The sequence below is a fragment of the Saimiri boliviensis genome, chromosome 12 (genome assembly GCF_048565385.1).
Source record: "Saimiri boliviensis isolate mSaiBol1 chromosome 12, mSaiBol1.pri, whole genome shotgun sequence".
NCBI classification, from domain to species: domain Eukaryota; kingdom Metazoa; phylum Chordata; class Mammalia; order Primates; family Cebidae; genus Saimiri; species Saimiri boliviensis.
The window spans coordinates 65,642,510-65,655,651 of NC_133460.1; positions in this window are offsets into that span (position 1 = coordinate 65,642,510).

A 13,142-nucleotide genomic window follows, 5' to 3' on the forward strand; every position below is an offset into this window, starting at 1 on the left:
CTATGTTACCGAGGCTAGTCTCTGACTCATGGGCTCAAGGGACTCTCCCACTTCAGCCACCCAAATTGCTGGGATTACAGGTGTGAGTCATTGCACTTGACCCACATGTTTATTTACATCCTTTTTTACTAGGTAAGAATTTGTTCTATGGTTTGGTGGTTTGTAGCTTGCTGAAAGTGGACATTTTGTAAAATAAAATTGAATAGCAATATATTGATATGAATTTAGAAAGCAATATAAAATATAAAAGAAAACTGAAAATTATTAGCAGTGGTTATCTTATGCAAGGATTGTAGGACTTTTGCTTTCTATATATTTCTGTAGTGTGTCAATTATATTAATCATTTCTTCTGCATCATGAAAAATATATAAAACAGAAGTTTTGCCTTGTTTAACATAGAATTTGAAGGTCAGACTCATATTTTTAAAACGCATCTTTCTGTTGCCTGAGCCCTGTTTTTCCCCTTCATCCTAAAATTTCCAAACTTGCCTAAGAATGAATTTAAATATTCAAAAATCCAGCCCTATTTATTAAAGAAAAAATATTACACTCATTGATTCTTTTCATCATGTTTGGCAATGTACTAAGCAGACTCCTAGCTAAATGTATGATTACTCAGTTATCAACCACATTTCTCAGCCTTCTGTAGCTACTGCTGGCCATGTCACAACATTCTGTTCAATATGAAGTAGGCTCAAAATAAAGGAAGTAAAATTGATTTGCCTTGGTTGTCTTTTTGGACAATCACTCTTGTCTTGGATTTCCTTCTTCGCAACAACTGGGAATGGTAACAATGGGAACAACCCTCTTGGAAAATAAGACTTGATTTGCTAACCTGAGTCTCTAGAAAACACTGTGAAACAGAACTCCTTATCTATCATAGATTTCTCACTAACCCAATGCATTATTATAAATTCTCTTTTCTGAACCACTGTATTTGTGTTTTAAAAGGGAATCTCAGTTTATAAACTAATTTTATACTTAGTTTATTTACTAAGTTTTTACAGAAAGAGAATCTGCTAATAAGGTATAGAGATCTGCATAATTTTGGTAAAAGTTTCAGATGGTATCTATGGTTAGATAAAAACTGTGCTGTAGGTTTCATGTGGATTAATCCAGAACTAGGTAAATGAATTGTTACAAGGGTAGGTTATTTCCTAACCATTCTAATACTGCCAATTCTAACATAAGAAAAAATTTTGTAGTTAAATATGCTAACATATTAAATACACATATGCATCTCTCTAACATTTAATTATATATTTACTCCAACTTTTCTCCAGACTATTATGATAGCTGTTATGAAAACACCTGATTAGAATTTTTTTTATTTTACTTTTTAAAAAAAGTGTTAAGACCCTAGTAAAATAACAAAGAAATTGCTACTGGCCAGAAAAAAAAATGATGTATTATTTATCCATATCTCTGTTTGTTAGGGACACTGACTTCTTGGAATGGCATTCTAATTACAAAAATGTCTTAAGCAGTTTTGCTAGTAATTGAATAAGTGCTCACATCCTACTAACTCCAAACAGTAGATAGTGCAACTTGCACTGCTAACATGTTTCTTGCATGCTGAGGCTCCATATCAGGAGACATACACCTAAGGTGAGAATGAAGATCAAATAAGGGATTTATGCACTTGGACACCAAGAAGGCTAGAAAATATTCACTGCAACATCAATTTGACACACCTAATTACGTGGCTCTTTAAATCATTGCAGATTAGGAGAGGAAACATAATCAAATTAACATATTATTCTTTATGAGAAGGACTTTGCTTTGCATTTCATGTATTATTTCTTAATACTCAAATTTAATCCTGTGGGATAGACTGTACTTCCATTTTTACATTTTGAGTCCATTGAGGCTTATTAGGATGATGAAAGTGACAGATTCCCTAAATCTGTCAGGGAAGAGATTTTAACCAAGTTTTGTCTGAATTCATGTGCAACCTTTCCATTACCCTGCTAACTCTCTAGAAGCAGAAGATTAGAAAACAGTGATTTCATATTTAGATACAAATCAGCAGCAAGATGGTATATCTGAGAGAAAGGAAAGATCAAATAGTAAGAAAAAAACAGATAATATACAAAACCCCAGTAATCCAGAAGTAAGAACTACTAAGAATATTGCATGAATTAGACCCCAAATAATCCCAAGCCATCAAAATAATTAAATTACTGTTTATGATTCCTTAAATGCTGAAAATGTGAGTTTATGTAAGAAAGCTTTTCATTAGGAAAGTTTAAATTACAGTAGGAAATAGAGCAACACTCAGCTCCAAGACCTTGGACAGCTCCTGCTTCTCTAGCATGGTTGGTTTAGGGGTTTGACTCTACCTGGTGTGTTCTGTTTGAAATAAATGCTACTTTAACTGCTGTCCTGTTATGAAACTTTTTACAGATGATATTGTAGTTTAATTTAGATTTATACTTTTTTCTTCTAGATAAAATTTCCTTTACAGTTTTCTGTATGTCATCAGACTTCCAAACATGAACACATTCCCAACTTTTTTAAAAATAAGAATTGCAGTATATATCTGATTTCAGGCTTTAAAACTGTATTTATAAACTTAAGATATACTGACCTATTGCATGTGGTGTTTGAATTTTATTTTGCATTTGCATGGTAATTCTTGAAAATTATTTTGAAAATAATAGTTAAATTATTAGTCAGACACCTATGGTCATTTAGATGGTGGTGTAAAAATATCTTTAACACCAACTTCATTGATGTTCATTTGCATTTGCAGATGCAAATGATATAAGGTTGGAAGAAATGTATTCTGTCACAATTTTGGTATGATGTGAGGAATTTTTACCAGCAATCATTGTTTTAATCCAGGTATTAAATTTTATTTAGTCATATATGCTTTCTGTTTTATTCAGTAAAAGACTGGTGGAATAGAAATATAAACCAGCTTTTTGTTATTTTATTTATCTCATCTAAGTTATTTCAGTGAGAGATTGCAAAGACCTACATGGCCAGCTATTTCACTTCTTCTCAATGAAATATTGAGGCTTTAGTATTACTGTGTTTCTAATTCAATTGGTTAAAAGTTTTTCAGAAAATGTTGTGTAACTACTTCTTTGAAAAAAAATTGTATAGTTACTGCCTGGATTTGAATTTATTATTTGAATTTTCCTCTTTAGGATGTGGTAATTTCATTAGAAATAAATATTCATAAAACCTATATATATGCCCAAAGCTGTGAACATAGAAAAGAAGTACAAGATATGAACTCAAATAAAATAGACAAGATGTGTATCCATTGCTGACAATTGACATTTTTAAAAAGTGCGGTTCATAAAATCATGATGCTTCCACATAGAAATAGCTGGACCTAGAATTTAAACTTATGTTTACTAGCTTATAGCTCTATATTCTTTCATTATGAGTGCCGTCTCTTAGGAGGAAGATAACTGTTTAAACAAAAACCTTAATGTTAACTTAAATTATAACCCTCCTTGTTTGACCCTGTTTCAGTCTTGCAGATGGCCTATGTCCTGAGATTTTAGCATGTCTGAGGTCAATAAAACAACTGAATGTAATATAATTTTAAAACACCACAGGATGATTGAATGTTTTTGGTTATGGTCTAGGCTTTTGCAACATTATTCAACAGGCAACCAATCAACCAATATGTAAGGCTAATGGGAGTTATTATCATTTATAACTGCTTATTAATGATTTTCATGGTAGAATGAAAAATCTGAAAAAGCTACCCTTCAGGTACAAATTGGTAGCAGCTGAAATTCTTCTTTCTTTAATCCACTTTTATTTGTTACTTTGTTATATTGTTGAAAATATTCACATTATTAATATCTTATGACTAAGACATAAAGTTCCTTGTTAAATAAATACTGGTTTCTCAAAGGGAAAATACTTAAAGAAGATAATTAAAAGCGTCTGATGAATGGGTACAGGATTGACATGGGAAGCAGAGTCGAATGTCTAACGTTCAGACTGCCCTAGTTTGAGCAAATGGTGCACTGGTTCTGTAGATACCTGGTAAAGGGGTGAGAAACATGCAGGACAATGTCTTGACTTTATGGAACAATAAAATTAAACTTGGCTGACAAAGACTTTTTCTAGAACTTAGAAAATTCTAGACAGATCTTACATAAAACTAAATATTGGGTATATAGAATAGAGTTAACAAACAAAATTACTTTTAGAAGAAATAATGCTTTTGAGGTGTAGAGTACAGATTTAGAAACTATATACAAATAAATTTTATACTTTCATTTACATAAAGTTCTAAATCTAGTTTATGGTAATAGAAGTCATGATAGTGATTATCCTTGGTGATGGAGTGACTAGAAAATGATCAGAGAAAGGTTGCTGATCTGCTGGTAATGATCTGTCTGGATCTGGGTGTTGTATTCACTTTGTGAAATACATGAGCTGTACATGCAAAAATTAAGTACTCTTCTACATGTTAAAATATATGTAATATTTCAATAAAAACTTTATGTAAGAGCACAAACGTTAAATTCTTTGAGATATATATGCTTGTTCTTCGACCTAAATGTATTATTTTGTACTGAAAGTGTTTTTAAACTTTAATAGACATGCTCACCATTTGTTATGAAGTGCATAGATTTAAAAAATTTTAGTGTGTAGTCCTTTCTTAGGTTAAAAATTTTGTAAATAGGTGAAAACTCTTAGAAATTTCATGAGAATGGGTGTTGGAAGATATAAGAAATAGTTCTACTTTGACTATTAAATTATTATGAACATCCATTTCTCTATTTGTCAGATGAAAATGATAAGCCTTGTCTTGAAACACAAATGTGTAATGAGGTTCAAATGAGATATTACAAATAAAAATCCTTTATAAAGCAAAACAAATATAAAATTCATTTTTCTTTAGTCATGTGTACCAAAGAAATTACTTATTAACAAAATGTATATTTAGATTAAATGAGAATCTCTGGAACACAGTTAAAGGAGTGACTAGAGGGAAATTTATAGCACCAAATGCCCAAAAGCAAAAGGAAGAAAGATCTAAAATTAACACCTTAACATCGTGGTTAAAGGAGCTAGAGGAGCAAAAAGAAACAAACTGAAAGGCTAGCAGAAGAAAAGAAATAACTAATATCAGAGCAGAAATGAAGGACATAGAGATATGAAAAACCTTTAAAAAAATCAGTGAATCCAGGAGCTGTTTTTTTGCAAGATAAACAAAATAGACCACTATCCAGCTGAATAAAGAAGAAAAGAGAGAAGAATTAAATAGATTCAACAAGAAACGATAAAGGGGATGTCACCACTAATCCCACAGAAAAACAAACTACCATCAGAGAATACTGTAAACACCTTCATACAAATGAACCAGAAAATCTAGAAGAAATGGATAAATTCCTGGACACTTACACCCTCCCAAGACTAAACCAGGAAGAAGTCAAATCCTTGAATAGACCAATAACAAGGTCTGAAGTTGAGGCAGCAATTAATAGCCTAACAAACAAACAAAGTCCAGGACCAGAAAGGTTCACAGCCGAATTCCATCAGAGGTACAAAGAGAAGCTGATGCCATTCCTTCTGAAACTTTTCCAAACAATACAAAAAGAGGGAATCATCCCTAACTCATTTATGAGACCAGCATCACCCTGATACCAAAACCTGGCAGACACACAAATAAAAAAGAAAATTTCAGGCCAGTATCTATGATGAACATTGATGCAAAAATCCTCAATAAAATACTGGCAAATAAAATCCAAGGGCACATCAAAAAGCTTATTCATCACTATCAAGTTGGCTTCATTCCTGAGATGCAAGACTGGCTCAGCATATGCAAATCTGGAAGTATTCTTTTTGAAAACTGGCACTAAACAAGGATGCCCTTTCTCGCCACTCCAATTCAACACAGTATTAGAAGTTTTGGCTAGAGCAGTCAGGCAAGAAAAAGAAATAAAGAGTATTCAATTAGGAAAAGAGGAAGTCAAATTGTCTCTATTTGCAGGCAACATGATTGTATATTTAGAAGACCCCATTGTCTCAGCCCAAAATCTCCTTAAGCTGATAAGTAACTTCAGCAAAGTCTCAGCATACAAAATCAATGTGCAAAAATCACAAGCATTCCTATACACTAATAACAGAGAGCCAAATCATGAGTGAAATCCAATTCACAATTGCTACAAAGAGAATAAAATACCTAGGAATACAACTAACAAGGGATATGAAGGACTTCTTCAAGGAGAACTACAAATCACTGCTCAAGGAAATAAGAGAGGACACAAACAGATGGAAAAACATTCCATACTCACGGTTAGGAGGAATCAATATCGTGAAAATGGCCATACTGTGCAAAGTAACTTATAGATTCAATGCTATCCCCATCAAGCTACAACTTTCTTCACAAAATTGGAAAAAACTTACCTTAAATTTCATATGGAACCAAAAAAGAGCCCACATATCCAAGACAATTCTAAGCAAAAACAAAAACAAACAAACAAAAAAAACAAACAAACAAAAAACAAAGCTGGAGGCGTCACACTACCTGATTTCAAACTATACTACAAGGATACAGTAATCAAAATAGCATGGCATTGGTACCAAAACAGATATGTAAATCAATGGAACAGAACAGAGACCTTGGAAGCAATGTCACACATCTACAACCATCTGATCTTTGACAAACCTGACCAAAACAAGCAATGGGGAAAGAATTCCCTATTTAATAAATGGTGTTGGGAAAACTGGCTAGCCATATTCAGAAAGCTGAAACTGAATCCCTTCCTTATACCTTATACAAAAATTAACTCAAGATGGATTATAGATTTAAATGTAAGACCTAACACCATAAAAACCCTAGAAGAAAACTTAGGCTATACCATTGAGGACATAGGCACTGCAAGGACTTCATAACTAAAACACCAAAAGCAATGACAACAAAAACCAAAGTAGATAAATGAGATCTAATTAAACTAAAGAGCTGCTGCACAGCAAAAGAAACTATCATTAGAATAAACCAGCAATGAACAGAATGGGAAATTTTGTTTTTGCAATCTACCCATCTGAAAAAGAGCTAATACCTAGAATCTACAAGGAACTTAAATAAACTTACAAGAAAAAAGCAACCCCATCAAAAAGTGGGCAAAGGATATGAACAGACACTTCTCAAAAGAAGACATTTATGTAGCCAGAAATATATGAAAAAAAGCTCATCATCACTGGTCATTAGAGAAATGCAAATCAATACAACATTGAGATACCATCTTATGCCAGTTAGAATAGTGATCTTTAAAAAGTCAGGAGACAGCAGATGTTAGAGAGGATGTGTAGAAATAGGAATTCTTTTACACTGTTGGTGGGAGTGTTAGTTCAACCATTGGGGAAGAGAGTGTGGCATGGCAATTCCTCAAGGATCTAAAAATAGAAATGCCATTTGACCCAGCGATCCCACTACTGGGCATATACTCAAAGGATTATAAATTATTCTACTATAAAGACACATGCACATGTATGTTTACTACAGCACTGTTCACAATAGCAAAGACTTGGAACCAACCCAAATGTCCATCAATGGTAGACTGGATAAAGAAGATGTGGCCCATATACACCATGAAATACTATGCAGCCATAAAAAAGGATGAGTTCATGTCTTTACAGGGACATGGACAAAGCTGGAAACCGTTATTCTCAGCAAGCTGACACAAGAACAGAAAATCAGACACCACATGTTCTTACTCATAAGTGGGTGTTGAACAGTGAGAACACATTGCACACAGGGAGGGGAACATTATATACCAGGGCCTGTCAGGGGACAGGGGAGTAGGGGTGGGATAGTAGGGGGTGGGTGGTATGGGGAGGGATAGAATTAGGAAAAATACCTAATGTAGATGTTGGGGTGACAGATGCAACAAACCACCATGGTACTTGTATACCTATGTAACAAGCCTGCACGTTTTGCACATGTACTCCAGAACTTAATGTATAATAAAAAGTAAAATAAAATTACACAAGGTCAAAAAAAGATTAGTGGAAAAACATGTACATGACACAAAGCCTGACACAAAGTAAATATATCTGTTGAATGAATGAGTGAAATAGTGTGCCATCTCTAATCTGAAGAGTATTAATACATTGTGATATTCTTCCAGTGATTGATTAATACAATTAAAGTACTAGGCTGATAATTAGGGTTATTGTGGAACTATTAAAAATACAGATGAGGTACAGAAGTACATAGAGACTATTTCTATTTGACACTATCCTCATAAATGCTAATTTAGTAGGTCTGTGTTGGGTCCAGTGTGATTCCAATGACTAAATACGTTTGGGGCCTACTAATTTAGAAGGCTTTGGTTTGCTAAATAGTTTACGTATCTATTTTTCTCTCAGTGCTCTTGTATGAACTGCTGTCAAATTCTGGTTACCTGTCCATCAGGACCATGTTTTAATGTATCCTTTATTATCTAATTATTTTATTTCCATTGTGGACACTCCTTTAGTGAATTGGAGTTGACCCAAATTATATGTTGAAGGGTTTATGAATAACACATTGAAATTTTTCTCAGAGATTTCCTTTTGAAATGTAGAGTACAAGGTGGTTTGCCTATCAATTTGGCAGGACCTAATAAAGGGAATGAAAAGATCTATGTTTTATCATATTTAATATAAGCTGAACCTGGAATATCTGTATTAAAATGGCTTGGGAATTGAGTATTAGGAGGACCTGAAAAAGTAGCAATCTGAAAGAAGTAAGATTTACAGAGCTATCAATGGGTTGGTTAATGTTGTGCTAAATATAGAAATTTGTGATAATAGTATAATTGTTATTAGTTTAGAGATGAGAAAACTTAATCCTATGGCAGTAAATAAATTTTTGTTATTATTTTCTCCCTAGACCACAGTTAGTATGTGGCAGTACTGGAATATTTAGAGAGACATTAGTTCATTTTCATTACCACTTATTACCTCCTCTGCATTATGTTAATATGTTTCACTTAATATAGTGCTTTTAAATTTTCAAAATACAATGTCAACAGTGATCCAAAATTTAAAAATATGATTTATGAAAGGCACAATGAGAATTTAGAAAATATTGAAAGGCTCTGCCAAAATATACTTTTCAAAGTATGACTCACACAACTATAAAATGAACATGTGTGAACATTTTATTTAATTAATTAGTAAGAAAACCAGTAATATGATAAAGTTGATTACAAGAACATTTGAGGAACTGGATATTTATAGGAATAAATAGAAAGAATGTTAGAATAAAATTGGCAGGTTTCATCAAAAACTGATTTGTGTTCCAGAAGTTAATACCACAATTTTGGGGGCTATCATTTTTACTGCAACGGAACTGAGATCTACTTAAATGACAAATAAAGTGAAAAATGTTTGGCAGAATCTGTTAAACAGTGTCTGCATATGACATTGAAAGATTATGGTTCGCTACTCAATTGCCTTATTTTCAAATATTGGATTCTTTTAACCTTATAAAGAGAAAAAAAAAGCCACAATCTATCACCCAGACATAATCATTGTAATACTTCTGTCTTGTCTCTTAGCTATACATATGTGTTTATACAAATGTATGTGTCCATTCCTTTTTATATAATTGGAATGATATTGTGTATATAATGTTATATTTCACACTTTTTACTTAGGATTGTATTGTGAGCATTTACTCATGCTATTCTGTCATCTAATGGGATATTTCAAACCATCCCGTGAGGAAGATCAAGAGAACTGGTGTTTTTGTCTTAGAGATGAGAAAAATGAGGCACATAAATTACAGCTCCCTAGCTTAGCAGAGGCTGAAGTTTCAAGTATCCTGACTACTGACATTAACTTCTTTCCTCTAGGCTATATGATTTAATTGGACTTCTCTTCTACCTGTGCCAGTCTCAAATATTTCTATTCAAAATGATATTACTAATCTTGATATTGTGAATTTTTCTAGTGAAAATAATCATTGAATACTAATATAAATTAAGTTGCAATGGTTACAATTTTATCAGAGTGATTAGGGCAAAGTGATTTAAAAGTCCAGAATGCTTTTAAGTCCAGAATGCTTTTAATTTTGGTTGGCCATTAATAGACATAATACCAATAAGTTGACTTTAAATATTCTATAAAAACAAATTGCATTTTTTTTAAAACCATAGGTGAGTTTACATTTTCCATAAAATGGGCTAATGCCTGAATAGAAATTTAAATAGCCAGTGATTCTTGTAATAGCTTTGAAATTTTTAAAAATTCATGTGTAATTATTGTACATATTTATAAGGAACAGAGTAATATTTCAGTACATGTATACAGTATGTAATGATCAAGTTAATGTAATGAACAAATTTGTCAACACAAACATTTATTATTTCTTAATGTTGGGATCATTCACAATCTTTTCTTTGGCTATTTGAAAATATGTAATGAACCACTGGTAACTACGGTCACTCTACAGTACTATAGAACACTAGAGTTTATTCTTATTATCTAGCTACAATTTTGTATCCATTAATGAACATCTTCCTATCTTCTCTCTCTTCCCAGTTTCTAGTAAATTCTACTCTATTTCTATGAGTTCTATTTTCTTAGCTCCCACATATGAATGAGAACATGCAGTATTAATCTTTCTATGTCTGATTTATTTCACTTAACATATTGTTTTTCTAGAATTATCAATGTTTCCATGAATGACAGAATTTCATTTTTTGTGAATGAACAGTATTCGACTGTGTTTATATGCAAGTTTTTCTTTATCCATTCATCCATTGATCCACATTTATTCACTAGTGTGAAGAATACTATAATTAACATGGAAGTAGATATTCCTTTGATACATTGATTTTCTTTCCTTTTGATAAATACCCAGTTGTGTGGTACTAGATCATACAATAGCTCCATTTTTTGTTTTTTGAGGAAACTCCATACTGTGTTTCACAATAGTTGTACTAGTTTACATTCCCATCAAAAGTATTTAAGAATTTCCTTTTCCCTCTTTCTTGCTAACATTAGTTATTTTTTTATTTTTTAAGTAACCTATTAACTGGAGTGAGATAATATCTAATTATGTTTTGATTTGCATTTCCTTTATGATTAGTGATGCTGAGCATCTTCCATATACTTCTTGACCATTTTTATGCCTTCTTTTGAGAAATATCTGTTTAGATAATTTGCCCATTTAAAAATCACATTATTTGTTTTTTTTTTGCTTTTTAGTTGTCTTAGTTCTTTCTGTATTTTGGATACTAACTTTGTCAAATAAACAGTTTGCAAATATATCCTCCCATTCTTCATGTTGTGTCTTTGCTCTGTTAATTGTTTTGCTGGCAGAAGCTTTTTAGTTTGATATAGTCCCATATGTTTATTTTTGCTTTTGTTTCCTGAGCTTTTGAAGTCTTATCCATAAAACCTTTGCCCAGATCCATCTTAAAGTATTTCCCTTTTGTTTTCCTTTAGTAGTTTTATAGTTTCAGATCTGATTTTGAGTCTTTAGTATGAAGTACTTCCCTGGTTCTAGAAGACAAAATGAAAGCATTGTCATATTTGCTGGCATGCTTATAATTAATTCTACATTTATACACAATTAATAGACATAATACCAATAAATTGACTTTAAATATTTTATGGTAAAGGGAAACATATTTTTCAAAATTCAGTTTGAGAATACTGAGAAACTGAGAAACTTTAATGCCATTTCAGATGTTTTCTATGAATTTTCTTCCACAGATGCCTGCTGATCCCACTATACTAAAGTGTAATGTTTGTAAATGAGATTCTGAAGTAAGATCTCTAGGAACTAAAATTAACACATTTTTAATAATGGGAAGTTAAGATAAAACTGCATTGAGTCATGAGCTTGCATGGAAACCATTTCAGAATCATCATTTTCTTCAAAATGCAATGACTAACTATGTGTCTAAATACAAACAGATTCCAAAGGATAGCTAATAATCACTTTCTAAGGTCTAATAGTTTTTTGGCTAGCTTTCCTTCAAATTATCACCTTTGGATATGTTCTCAGGAATGTTGCATTATGATGATTTATATGGCTTATAGCTTACTTGCTTATCAAAACCATGCTAAAGTTACCAGGAATAATTAGTATGTCAGAGTTTACTCCCCATAACAACATGGTTTGGTGGATCTGGCAGATGGCCCAAAGCAACATTATAGTGATTTGGTCTAGTAAATTCTGAAGTCTGAGTTCTTTTGTATCTATCTATCTGTCTGTCTGTCTGTCTATCTGTCTGTCTGTCTATCTATCTGTCTATTTATCTATGTGTCTAGTCTTATAGCATTTATTTTCTTCCAAATTTACAAAGTTGTTTGGATTAGAAGTGGCAAAGAAAAAAATGAGTGATATGATTGAGTCATGTTGAAGCCCTCAATAATTGCTATTCCATTATTAAATAATAATTATTTTCTTATAAAATAATTTTCTTATAAAATATTTTCTTATAAAATAAAAATAACATAAATATTTTGCTTATATCACCCTTCAAGATCCACATTAATCTGATACTTACCCATAACCTACTCCCAAAACACACAGCTTACCAAAATTAAAACAGATCAAAAGAATGAGAGTAGTGTGGATATGTTGACTTTCACTTCTCCCTTTCCAGTTTAGAAGATGATCTTGAGGTGCAGGAAATGAGTATACATTTACTGTCTGCATTGAGGAATACTATCCATAAACTATGCTATATCTCTAACTTTTAAAGATTCAGAGTAGCTCTTCAAGCATTGGAGTTATATGTGCAGTTCTAGCCTACAGAACTTACAGTGCTTTTGTTTCTTCCTGTAGTCACTATATGACTTCTAATTCCTTCAGGATCAGAAAGGGAGGAGAGATGAAATGAAACCAGGACCTCCAAATTTACTTATTATAGCTGAAGATTTTTTTTTCTGTCTGTCATGCCATCTGATTAGGAAGATTTCCAAACACTAACTCTTTCTCATTGGAAGGTTTAATGGGTTCTTTAGGGATCCCAACCGCCCATGCAAATTGGAATCTGTTAGCTTATGTAATTATCAGACACAGGTGGCACCATTTCTGGCTGATTTCTCACAAATCCATGACCTTGCTCTTTGCCTGTTGTTACCTTACATACTCTGGTGGAGCACCTCATGTTTCCATACGGACTTTTTAGACAGTATTCCTACAAGTTAAAGT